Source organism: Ambystoma mexicanum, chromosome 10 (genome assembly GCF_040938575.1).
Source record: "Ambystoma mexicanum isolate Mex_15411 chromosome 10, UKY_AmexF1_1, whole genome shotgun sequence".
Taxonomy (NCBI): domain Eukaryota; kingdom Metazoa; phylum Chordata; class Amphibia; order Caudata; family Ambystomatidae; genus Ambystoma; species Ambystoma mexicanum.
Window position 1 is genome coordinate 1104178855 of NC_090932.1, and position 13599 is coordinate 1104192453.

Genomic DNA, 13599 nt, shown 5'->3' on the forward strand with positions numbered 1-13599 from the left:
GTCGACGAGCTCTATGATGGCATACTAGGACATTAACCTACAGAGTTGCATGTCGACGCCAGTCTGGTCGGATTGGGAGCAGTACTTGTTCAAACTTCCCCAGCGGGAGACACACGGTTGTAGAATATGCACCCAGACCCCTCAACCCCCACAGAACGACACTACTTGCACATCGAAAAGGAGGCAATCGCCGTTCTGTGGGGGCGGCGGCGTATAGACATTTTCACCTCTACTTATACAGGCAAAAGTTCAAAACATTTACAGACTACAAGCCATTAATCCCCATCATCACAGGCTCGGTACCACACCCTCCAGCATGAGTGGGCAAGTGGTTACTCCAATTACAACAATACGACTGACCTTGTATACAAACCTGAAGCGGACAACCCCGCAGATTTCTTGTCAAGACACCCACGAGCTGCCACAGAGTCCGAAGTAGCGGAGTCACACGAGACAGAAGAACACATCTGCTCCATTGTGGATACAGCAAAACCCAAGGCAGGAAGCACACCAGAACTCATTGAAGCGACAAACGACGACCCTTGCTTCACTCAGAACGAAAAACACCATTCTGGGAGGGGCATGGAACATGTTCCTCCAACACAACCCCAGAGCTGAAGCAAGAGCGTTCCAAACGGGCACCTCCACCGTTCGGCATGAACTAGCAATCACAAAGGAAGGCCTCATCCTAAAGGGGGGGGGTCCACATCATGATCCCGCCGCCCCTCCAATGGAGAATAATTGCACTGGCACATTAAGAATACCAGGGGATGGTGCGCACAAAAGCAAGAATCGGGGATCGGGTATGGTTCCCCCACCTCGACTCCAAAGTGGAAGACGTGGTCACGATCTGTTTCCCTTTCCTATCCATCGGAGCCTCACCAAAGCACGAACCCTTCCTGAACACGCCGAGAAGCACATCACGCTGGAAGTCAGTGTGTGATTTCTGCACAGTACAAGAGAAGACCTACCTCCTAGTTGTCATTGACAAACATTCTCACTACCCAGAGGTTGAGATTGTTCGCTCTGCTGCAGCAGAAGTCGTCATACCGGCATTCGAAGAAATGTTTGCAACCCGCAGACTGTCAAAGCAGCTGAAGAGCGACAACAGGCCACCTTTCCAAGGAGCTGAATTCACCAAATACACGGAAGATCTCCAGATCTCACACCACCTCATCAGGTCAAGATGGCCCCAGGCAAATGGGAAAGCTGAACGGTCCATGAGGATGCTGAACAAAGTCCTGAGAATTGTTAAATGTCAAACAGCCCTGTGGGAACTTTCAGATTCCTCCGCAATTATCACCTAACACCCCAGGCATTGACAAACACACCCCCAGCAGATGTCATGTTTCGGGCCATGCTACGGTTCTTCACACTGCACCATAGCCGGAACAGAGCCATGTCGATAGACAAGAGGAAAACAGGCAAAAGGAGAAACAACATACGAGTCAAATAGACGAGCTATGAAAAATAAATAAAACGCACCAAAGAGCACAAGAACAGGTGCTCTAGTCCTACACAACCCACTGAGGTTGAAGCTAGCAAGTATCTTCAAGACCGAGCCTTGGACAGTGCTGGGATGAAAGGAACTATGGTCACAGCAACTAAAAAAGGGAAGCTGCTCACCCGGAATACATCTTGGTTCAAACAAGTTCCTAAGACACTGTGGAAAGAAAGCAGCGACCTGAGAAAGGACAACGACAGACGTGAAGATGAAACAACAAGGGAGCAAGAACAAATGGAGAGCTGGCTGTTACCATACCCTGGGACTGACTACTGTCTCCCAGGGCATGTAAAGTCACCATTGACTTTGCTAGTCTTAAATTCTGAAACAGAACCAGTACAAACCCTCATATTGTGGACGTACTGGCTGGGGCAATTCAATTGCCCCAGGGTCTGTTAGTCGAGGGGGCACGTCTCCGTCCACCCCTGATCGAGTTTTGGCTGGTGGCAGTGGATACTACTTTTTATATTCTACCGCAAATATTTTCCTATTGGATTTCCCATTGTTTTAGGCTACTACCTTTATTATTTACAGTAGCCTCGAACATACCGCAAGTTTATTTAATTAATATTAATTCTCCGGTTCGTATTTTTTGCCAAAACTTGATTCTAAAATGGCATTTGTGTTCTCTTCTGTGACTCCAACCCAAGTCGAGCCCTTTGTTCCACTTTTTGGCAGGCTTCTCCACAGAAGCCCTCCAAAGTGGTGCCACTCTGGGGTACTTGGTGGAGGGAAATTTAGGCACCCTGGACTGAGTTGCCGAGGCAACTCAAGTCGCACTCCATCCTGATTGGCCCAAGTGGCCAGCTCACCACTTAGCATGTTTGAGTGACAGCTAGGCTGAGTGAATGGGGGTTTGCTGCATAAAAGCAGGGCTTTGGGGACTGGAACTTCAGAAGTCGCCACAGGACCTAAGAATCCGACGAGGGAGAAGCTGAGCCGACCTGTCACGACACCACCACCGGTGGAGCCCTGCTGGACTGCCTCACCACTTTTCCCAACGACAGAGGAGATCTCCCGCCGGAGAGTCTTCTTCCTTTGACTGGTGGGGGATAACCAGTTTCACCGTCTTTTCGCTTTCCCGATGTACCTCGTGGCCGCCTTGCCTGTGCCAAGCAACCCGGCAACTGGGATACCACGTTTTACCACGACACAAAGGTACCACCTTTAACCGGAAAACTCAGCAGCTGGTTTCTTCCCTGGTAGTGCAACGACCTTCATCTTTCCTCCAAGTCGAGATCTTCTCTTCCCCTGGATGACGACGCAACTTGCACCCACTACCAGGAACAACTGCCACCGCTGGAGGATCCTTCCGACTTAAGGTACCGTGTCCCGTCTGGCTTCCCTTGCTACCGACTGTATGGGGTAGATTTAGCCCCTGGCTTTCGAACCTGGGTTAGTCTGGGACACCCTGGCTAAACTTTCCTAAAGCCTCTCTAAACTCTTTTTGAACACTCTGCAAGACTTTCTAAGCCTAGTGTAACTGTGTGATCTTGGGCACATTTGTGCTCTGCTCTCTCTAAGAGTGGGCCCAGCCTTTGGACTTTTGCTCTTCTGCCTTGCTAACAGTGTTCCGAATCTTAGAGTGGTGTACCTTTCCATATTCTGTCTTTTTCCCTCCCTTTCTCTCAAACTTATTGGAGTGCAATCTAGTTAAGCGCTCACCTCTGTATGAAAATAAGTGGTGTTTTACTGTGATTTATCTGATAAGGAAAAAGGGGTGTATATATTACAATAGTAACTGTGTTTAGAATAATTTACAGTAAGAGTGCTGGAGTGTTTCAACTGTGTGTTTTTAAATAAATAATTATATACTTTGATACCAAAGCTCTGGTCAGTGTTTGCTTGTATTATTGTATCTGAGTGCCTATTGTGTATACTTTGCATACTGGCTAACTCTTCTTGAGGGAAGTCTGACTGCTCAGCCACAGCTACGAGGTAAATCTGGGTGGTGCAGACTGCTACCAAGTGGGTTTACTGCCAACACCTGTAGTCTTAAACCTTTTGCAGTGGTCCCTAAGGGAACTGCCCAGGTTTCTGCCTAACACTGGCATCAGACTGGCGGCTCTCATGACAAGAGGCATCCTGACAAGGAGGAGCCGGCAAACCTCAAATCCGAGCCTAGTGGCAGCCCAGGACAACAGCCGGCCGAGCAGCAGTCATCAAGCCCTCATCTGAGCCTGACCAGATAGCAGCACAGTCCATATCACCCGAGAATGGCCATGAAGCCACCAGACAAGCTAAGTGACTATGTGCGCGAGTAAAGACTGGAATGATATACCGTGAGTAGAAAGTAATTTGTTTGTTTCATGGGGGAAGAAGAGAAAGGTTTGTCCACGTCACCATGTCTATGTGGTGAAGTGAAATAAATGCTGGAACGTCCTCTGACGAGGAAGAGCAGTCGCGGGCAAAGAGAGGAGCAAGTGTGGCGTGTTACTCAGCGTGCTGCGTTCAATGCGCACTGCGGCCCGTCTACCCCATCACTCAGAACCAGGAGCGAAGGCACCATTACAACAACTGCTCCGTTAACTGTCACATGTGGCCTCTGAGCGACAAGTGCACCCCAGTGTGCAGATGGTGACTTAAGATCTCGGTGAACATGTCACAAACATGCAGATAACCGTTTGGAATCTTGAGTGAACTAGATTTTCATCCTGTTAAGGTTGACAATTTGTAAACATCAATGCGTAGATTTTGAACGCCCATCATTTCATCACTGAGAAAAAGTGTGCATGCCAAAGAGATCCCATGTATAAGTAAAAAAACACCCAAAAGCCGAGGTGGGTGGGAACTAAAGGGTACGACGTTACCTTAGTTCAGGAAAATCCGCCATAGTTCCCTTACTTTATGTGGTGCAGAGCACTGTTCTAGGACGACAGGGCAGTACACTTGTGTTTATTTTTATTTCTCACTTACTGGTGATTCAAACCTGGGCACTGCCGCCAACACTCCGCTGTCACATCATCTCGCAGGTGATGGAGGACTGCTATTTATTTGTATAAGTCGGCTTGCGATAAAACTCCTATTGTCGAGCCTCCGAATAGCTCTGCTCAGCAGTGATCTGCGTTGGTCTTCTGAAAGAATGGATTGCTGCAAGCAGTGCAGGTAATAGGTGGGATGGTGGTCGTTATAGTCCTCAGCATGTCCCTTAAAAGGTGCGAATGGTGGGTGGTTGTAAGGGGGCAGATGCTTAAAGTTAAAGCTGCATGCGGTGTGGGACAATAACAAACTAATTGAGGTCATTTAAATGCATTTTCATTGTGTCGTCGGCAGTCTTGCTAGTACTGGTAAAACACAGCAGAGTGGAGGAAAGGAAGGACCCAGGTATGAGGTTTGAATTGCTGGTGGTATAGGAAATAAGTAGGAGGAGAAGAGGTGGGGCAGGAGGAAGATAGTTCAACTATGTTTATTTTTAGCACTTCGACGCCGAGTACAAAGTATTTCCACGTCTATAAACTTTGGAGACAGTCCACTTCCATTGTGTCATTGGACTTCTCGTCCACCACCCGCATGTATTAAGCACAGGAGCATCCACCCCACTTTACCCCCATAGATAGTAACCCCCACACATCTATACGCTTTGGTAGGGGAACTTGCATGAGGGAATAAACAAAACGAGTGAGTATTTAACTTTTCAGTCAGAGGAGGGCGATGTTTGTTACCATGAGGAAGAACTAGGACAAATTAGTAAGAAATCCCAATGTTGGCATATAAGGCACAGTGGCCTTAAAAACTTTGCCCAGGGTCATATACTTTAGTTACAGGATGAAGCTGGCATTTGAGTCCATTCTACAATGTAGGCACTTCAACCCATACCTTCTCAGCACGAATTGCCATACTATTTGTTAACGTGTCTTTCAAGAACTCAAATTATGTTTTATAGCAATGCCTTGAAAAGAACACCATTCACACGTTAAACCAACCAGAAACATGTTAAGATTGTACCTTTAGAACCCCCGAGCATGAAAGGAAGGTAACAGGAGCCCAAAATATATCACGTGACTTGAGCCTCAAAACTGGTCTGTAAACGGTACACCCAAAACAAAGTGCGATTCATTTGCGTGTCGACATTATCTGTCAATGCCATTCAAACCGTTATAATACGTAAGGTGTATAAAAACAAAAGTTCCACCCAAAAAGTACACGTGTGGAACAAGCATGCATAATGGAAATAAGATAAACACTATAAACAAACGTGCTTTGTGACAGCGCTAAACAAATAAACTAAAGCACAATATTGCGCAGCCACCTGGAGCTTTGCAGGTGGGGGCGGGGAGACACGTGCGCATTATTCACCCAAAAATCACATTCGGTGCCACTCAACAGCACTAAATAGCTTTCCATTTTAAATACGCTAATGACAAAGAAGCGTGTTGAAAATGAAAGGATCTGCTACTAGTCCTGTGTGATCAGCCTTGGTTAAGATCCCGGTGACCAAGTTATGCCATCAACAGCATTTCTTCTCAGTGCAAGAACTGCGAACTCAGCAGCCCTACCGGTTTGAAAGTGGCAAAGCAAGTTACCCACAACCCCTATACAACTACTCCTCCCACTTACCGTCAGGTCAACCACCCTATGGGAGGCTACACCCCCTACAACTACGATCTGCAAACTCCCGCCGAGGGATGTATCGTAGTCTAGTAACGGACCATACTAACAGCCCGCCTACTCCTCTTCACGTGACTTTCGGCACGTTGCGTTCCCTACCATGTGTGTAGCGTCTGACGTCATCTTGCCCCTCATCGTTAGCTGGAACCGGGAAGCCTCCAGCTGCCAGGATGCAGGAGCATGCGGGTGTGCGCGCTCTTTGACTGAGATTTCAATTGGCAGCCAGAGGCTCGTGGAAGACACCAGATGAAGATGGGGGTCGAGAAAGTTACATTTACTTTAAACATCATTTTCATCTATTCAAAGTGTTAGGTATGGAGGGCTAAAAGAGCAGTGCAGGGACAGTCAATGGTGGTATTTAACTCATACATGCCAACCCTCCTGATTTAGGTGGGAGACTCACGATTTTTCAGGGAAAAATACTGCTATTTTTCACGTTTTCCGCCTAAAATTGTACTTTTCCCCAATGCATTCCTATGGGAAAATTGTTCTCTTCCGATTTCTCTGAAAAAATCTCCCTCCCAGGTGCCTCGGAATGTTGGCATGTGTGGTGCTGCCCCCTTAAGGGACGCGCACTCGGCGGCGGCGTGACGTTGCACGCCGCCGCATGCATTATAAATAAAGGGGGCGTTCCGGGCCGCGACGGTGCGACCGGGAGCCCGAGCTGAACAGTCATGTGTGCCTGAGTCTGTGGGGTTGGGGGCTCACAGGAACTGCCTAATGGGTCATGTGGAGACCCCCAACAGTGGTGACGAGGTCGGTGCGTTGCACGGCCCCAGCAGTGATGTAAATTTCAATGTTTGATCCGGATCGGATTACTGCATGAAATTCATTCCACGGTGTAGGCTGAGCAGACGCCACGCGGTGAGCTGCCATTTTGAATCCTAGGCAGGGGATACTCACGGGGCTCCGGTAAAGCCCGTGCAGGGCATCCATGCCTAATTTTTGGAATATTTGATAGCGGGCAGCTGTACCTGCCCACACATGCCCAGATTTAGAATTTGTTTTGATTTTTGGGCTAATTACGTCATGTGAAGGCGAGGAAAGAGGGGAAAGATGCCAAGGCCTGCTTAACCCTTACACCTCCCTGGCTCCATTTTTGGGACATCCATGCTGGATCGCAGCATCCTGCAGCTGAGGACTTCCATCTTCATTGTCACCTTCATCATCATGCCCAGCTGCTGTGTATGTGTGTGAGGCACCCTGTTGGTCTGGAGATCTTCTGCTACCCATCATCATCAGGTCTGGACTTGCGCTTTCTGTGTGTGTCTGGACTGGTGCACTCCAAGCGCCTGGTGGGGACTGTGTTTGGTGGGGTGAGTTGCGGCCCCCAGTTCACGCTAGGGGTGCCTGTGCGCTCTAGCACATGAATGCACCTGGTGACCAGGACGGTGGGCAGCCCGAAGGCCTAGAGCAGTCCCAAGCCCAGCCACAGCCTCAAGCTTAGCCCCAGCCTGCGGCACAGCCTCTAGCCCAGCCACATCCTCAGGTTCCGCCCCAGCCTGTGGCACAGCCTCAGGCTCAGCCCCAGCCTGTGGCACAGCCTCAAGCCCAGCCTGTGGCACAACCTGTCATGCAGCAGCCCCCTCCAGTCATGGCACAGATGCAGGCCCCTATGGCGCTACAGCCTATTCCGGAGTTCGATGTCTCAGGACCCCCTTCCAGCCTGGAGCCCAGGTGGAAGCGGTGGGTGGACCGTTTGGACATGTACTTCAGGGCCACTATGGAGACAGATGATGACAGCAAACTGGCAACCCTGCTGTATGCGGCTGGACCTGCAGTGCAAGAAATCTTCGAGTCCCTCCAGACAGCTAACGCCTCCTATGCAGTGGCAAAGACTGCTCTTCAAGATCACTTCTTGCCTCTCGCCGATGCTGATTATGAAAGGTTCGTAATGCTGTCAGCACGGCAGAAGGAGGACGAGACTCTGGACACCTTCTATGGCCATCTCAGACGCCTGTCCCTGGCATGTGCCTGGGGTGATGCAGAGGACATGATTAGGACTATGCTGATTCAGGCCTGTTCATCAGGAAAACTGGGACGGCAGGTGCTGAGAGAACCAGGCACTACACTTGCCCACATCCTTGAACTGGGGCATTGTCATGAGGTGTCAGAGGCCCGGGCGTCCAGGATGGAAGCTGGGTCGCGCCCGGTGACGAGGTATGCGTCATGTACGCGGTGGCAGAGGTGTCAGAAGACCAGGTACCAGCCTCCGTGACAGGGGCGGGAGAGCTGGCAAGTCATGCCAGAAGTGTGGATATGACTTGCCCCACCCTGCTGAGTGCCCAGCGGCGGGGAGAACTTGTGGGAGGTGTGGTTTGGCAGATCACTATTCCCGCGTGTGTAAGGCGGCCCTGCCAGTGATGGTGCCCAGAGGCCCAGTCCGGTCGGAGTTCCTCTGTCAAAATCGCCCCCGAGCGTGGCCCAGGGCGAAGAGGGTGCCCCCGCGGAAGAAGAGGAGGAGAACATCTTCGTGTCCAGTGTGAGGGCTCTCAAGTCACAGAATAGGTGTCAACCAAGGTGTGTGGTAGAAGTGAACATGTCGCCCGTCCCGGTGCTCGTGGACACAGGGGCATCGGTCAACGTGATGGCCTGTGGACACTACGATGCGATGGACACACCAACCAAACTGGTCAGTCCGAAGGTCCGCATCTTTGCTTTCGGTGGGTTGGAACCAATTCCCCTGGACGGCACTTCTGTGGCAACGGTGGAGCATGACGGCTCAAAGATCACAGCCCGCTTCTACGTCACACCGGTGAGCACAAATACCCTCCTGAGTTGTGCTGCGGCGGAGGCCTTAGGCATCGTCAGCTTTGGCTACTCTGTATATCTTGAGGACATACATGATCTGCTGGATAAATACTCCGCCTTGTTCCAAGGAATTGGCCAAATGGCCGGTGACCCGGTAAGGCTGCACATTGACGAGTCTGTGCAGCCCGTAGCCCTGAAACATCAGAGGGTGCCGTTCCATCTCCGGGAGCAGGTGGACAAGGAATTGGACAATCTAGTGAATCTAGATATCATCGAGAAGGTTGAGGGTCCCACACTATGGGGGTCACCAATCGTTGTGGCAAAGAAGCCGAAGCAACCCAACTCCGTACAAATATGCATCGACATGAGGCTACCCAACAAGGCCATCAAAAGGGAGAGACATTTGACCCCAACCATCGACAACATCATCGCGGAGGTACAAGGTGCTCGCTTCATTTCTAAGTTGGACCTTCAGGCCGGCTACCACCAAGTCGTCCTGCACCCGGAGTCAAGATACATAACCACATTCACCACTCATCGTGGACTCTATAGGTACAAGAGACTCAGTTTTGGCGTGTCATCGGCAGCAGAGGTGCCCTTGCTGACCTGGATGGAGACTTAAACATTAGTGACGACATCTTAGTGTTTGCCAAGACTGAGGTGGACCATCTGCGCAAGTTGGCAAGGACTTTTGAGAGACTGCAATCACTGGGCCTCACGCTCCACAGTGAGAAGTGTGAGTTTTTGTGCCCGACCATCAAATTCTTTGGATTTGTGTTCAAGGAAGTGAAAGGGGCCCCTAGGGGACCCTGACGTCTATGGAAACAAGGCAGGTCACCACACACGATAGAGACGCCAGACACGAGGTTGTATTCCCAAAGCTAGGGTTTTATTGCGAGCAAAAGTCTCAGTTGGCCAACTCGGTCTCACGCCCCGCGACGTGTATCTCTAGACCTCGAGGGACGCAAGAGAGTGAATTACGTACATCAGTTACATATATACAAAATGCATATCAAACAATCAGCTATGACATGGTTAACACCCCCCTTTATTGGGTTTCTTTGAACTTGGTGTGATGATGGACATCTCCGACCACTATTACACCTTCAAACATCTATTCTAGTAACAATTTGCAATTTGTGAGTGCAAAGGCATCTTTCGGTTATTGAATAGAACACAGCGCTTCTGTTCTTGGAAGCGAACTACATACGGGGGGGGGAGTTGCATTCCGGACCTTGCTATCTATCAGGTGCTTTTCGTGTCCTGGGAGCCGACATGCTCTAGCGAGCTCAGCAAAGGGGGGCCGTTAGAAAAGCATAATTCAAGCCTTTAGCGGTATTATTCAAACATATTCTACCATATAACGAGACTGGCTGGCAGCTGTGAAATGATTAAATGCCCTGCAGCTCTGCTTCAAGGCAACATTCGGGAGGGAGCCGGGCATTCTTCCTGGCGCTGCCTTCGTTTGTGTTTCAGCGAACTCTTGTTATCCTTACGGCCCTGTGGCCTTGTCCTTTTCACATACAGACAACAATGTTCCACAGTCGAGCAGTGTAAGCGGAAAATATGCTGCAAAGCAATACGAACAGAAAGCAATGAGCAATGGTTAGAAAACAAAATGGCGATTCTTGCTACATCAAAATGGCCGTTCATTGGCAAACTCGAAAACCTATATTCTGTCGTATCGTGCATGAGACGGTTGGCCCACGGCCACCAAAAGGCGTTTGCGGTCTCAAAGTAGAGGTATCTGTATTTCTAGACTGACAAACCCTCCTTTGGCCGTTTGCCAAACGTCTCATCTATTTATTGAAACCTTCTCTAGTGATGATGAATCTGAAGTACTTATGTCTAAGTCTTGCATGCTATCGTGGACATCATTGTCTTCATCAATATCTATTGCCATCAACTCTTTTACTGCTCGCATCTCATTTGGGTTTGGGCTAGTTCGATCATGAGGTTGTTTTTTCTTTATCATATGTATGCATCCTTCCGTACATCCCTCAGTTACCTCTGTGCAAACTATGGGTAAACAATGTATACAACAACAGCACGTTAGGAATATTCCGAACACCACTACTAATATTGAGATCAACGTCCATCCCCAAGATCGTAGTATTCCCCAAAACCAAGATCCTATTCCCCAGCTCCCTTCTCCAGTGGGGAGTTCAGAACTTAGAACATGCATTTTCTTTATTGCTTCAAAGATCGTGGGGGAATAGTCATCGACATAAACGCAACATGCTGATCCCACTATTTTGCAAATTCCCCCACGATCAACCAGGATTACACAGAGAGCCATTCTATTTTGCAGCGTCATTAACCTTATTCCTCTTTCTTCCAACGTCATGTTAAATAATATATCTGTTGTTGTGTTTATTGTATTCTTTAGGATTCTGTACAGTTGCCTTATATTATAGGTGTTCACTATCTGTCCTAAGAATGGAATGAATGATTTCGCTACATCAGTTGCTATTAAAACACCTTTGTCAGTCCTTTTGACTCTAGTTCTGGATAATCTGGCCATGGCTGCTGTTTCTAAGAGGAATACTCCTGGGAACAGTAGCCCTAAGTAACCTGTACCTCCCCAGTTTCTGGGCAACCAAGGGTATGCTTTCTCTCCACATATAAAATAAACTGGATCACCTACGTATACTGGTTCTATTTCCAATTTTAGTACCACTGTATTCATACAACCAGTATATGTTCTGACCGAAAAAGAGCCTTTCTTTTTTAGACAAAAAGGGACAGTTCTTGGGCTATAATTCACTGTGTAAGATGGGGGAATTGCATCTTTGTCCCCTTCTGTTCTTACACGAAACGTCATTACAGATGTTTTTTCTGGCGGGGACAATCTATCTCGTCTATTTTGTCGTGTTATCTTCTGTGTACTTTTCCTCGTGGGCTCTGGGGCTATTACTTGTGCTTTATGGAAAATGGAACAACCCACAGGCTTCATTATTATCTCCTCAAACTCATTCATGTTGGTTCTGTCTAATTGACCCGTATTACTCTCATTCCATTTCCCATAGAACATTGCACCTAAAGATGCACTACATGCAGAACTTAATGGTAATGGCTGCACATACCACCATATTCCTTTTCTGGCATGCTGTGGTAAATGGGCACATACCCAGCAGTTTGTTTTCTTCAGGATTGCATGTGTCATGTTCATTATCAGCAGTAAGGTGTTATTTCCAAAACCTTCCCTGTGTTTTTCTTCCATTGGGGGTAGGGTATAAGTGATCACCTGAACCGGGCTTTCAGTAGTGGATATATTAATTATTGGTAAAAACATTTCTAATGGGTGTATTGTTTCTACCCACCATAATATTAGGGCTGTCGATTTTGGTGCTACCACGCTCATAAAGCAAATTATTATCGTTAGTGCCAGCATACAATTTGTTTTACCATGCGTTTTTCTTAAACTTATAGTCTTTATAATTGACTCATTTTCAGCAGTGGTGGTGCAGGAGGAGGCTGGAACCGGTCCCGGCATGTTTCTCGTCGTCCTTCTTCTTCCTTATCACAGTTCGTTGTGGATATCTCTCTTCATCGCGCTTGCTCTGATGTCTATAAGTTCAATGGAATTCTGACAGTTCAGTTTTGCCTGTCCTTTTTGGCCTGGATTCGATTATTCGTTTTTAGGCGAGATCACTTGTCCCCTCTTTCACTGCTCAGAGGACCTTTGATCAGTTATCGCCTCAGTATCATGTGCGCCCAGCTTGTCCGCTCTGATTCCGGACACATGTACTTTTTATGATCGCACCGAGGAGCCGCGAGTCTTGAATTGTCCGATTTGCACAATTCTCACGCTTCTCTCCTCTACACCCCTGGTTCCTTCTCCGTCCATGAGCTGAACCAGAGGTTGACATAAACACCAAAAAAAAAAAGACTGCGGATCACTTTGTCTTCCGAGGCCGCAGGTTGTATCGCCTTGCTCCTGGTATCGTAAGATCCGTGAACAGTGCCGGTGCACTTTCAGATTCAGGCTTGAAGTCAGCCTATGGCGCTACTGCAGGTGCTGGTGTGCGCCGCACCAATGATGCAGATCCGTTTTTTGGCGTGCTGGCAAGTGCTGGTGGGCGCCAAAGGGGTACACTATTTGGTTTTGCTGGTATCTGCAAGGCAGATTTCACATCGGTCAGCAGTGATGTCGATTCTGCTGGGCAACGTTGGGGCACTCTTTGCCCTTCCCCCTTTTTGGCAATCGTCTCGGGCTTTGTTTCGAGTTTCACTTCTCGTTTTGGCAGATTAGGTGGCTGCTCACTGGCAACAGTTTCTTTCATTTCTGGGACCGCTGTCTCTTTCCGGTCATCAGTGTCAGGCAAGACTTTCAGTGCAGTTGGAATCTTTTTGGCATGGGTGGCATGGATCCACGACTTCCTTCCATCCACCCGTATTGCCGACGGTGTCGCCAAAAGTACTTGATGGGGCCCGCGCCACCTGGGTGCTAATGATGACTTTCTTTCAAAGTTTTTTAGCAGCACCCAGTCTCCTGGATCCAGCGCGTGCCCCGGACCGGTGTACCTTACTGGTAATGCCTCCTGCACCTGCTGATGAATCAAACGCAATTCCTGCATTAAAAGGCCACAATAAGTACTAAGCACAGGATGTTCTATCTCACTAAGTCGTTTTGGCTGAGGTGCGCACCAAACATTTGCCGGCCTCCCCATTACAATTTCGTATGGGGAGAGCCCAGTTTTAGCCTGTACAGACATACGCATGCATAATAGTGC

General features: G+C 48.6%; 1 protein-coding gene across 2 annotated transcripts in view; it reads right to left on the minus strand.

Moving 5' to 3' along the window:
- POLD2 (DNA polymerase delta 2, accessory subunit) overlaps nucleotides 1-6214 on the minus strand; it is a 418384-nt gene extending 412170 nt beyond the window's left edge. Inside the window, exon 1 of one of the 2 annotated variants that reach the window (XM_069618953.1) lies at nucleotides 6062-6214. The gene's annotated coding sequence lies outside the window, so the exon portion shown is untranslated. The remainder of the gene's footprint in view (nucleotides 1-6061) is intronic. The other variant, XM_069618954.1, reaches the window with a different exon arrangement.
- Between the last annotated feature and the right edge of the window lie 7385 nt (nucleotides 6215-13599).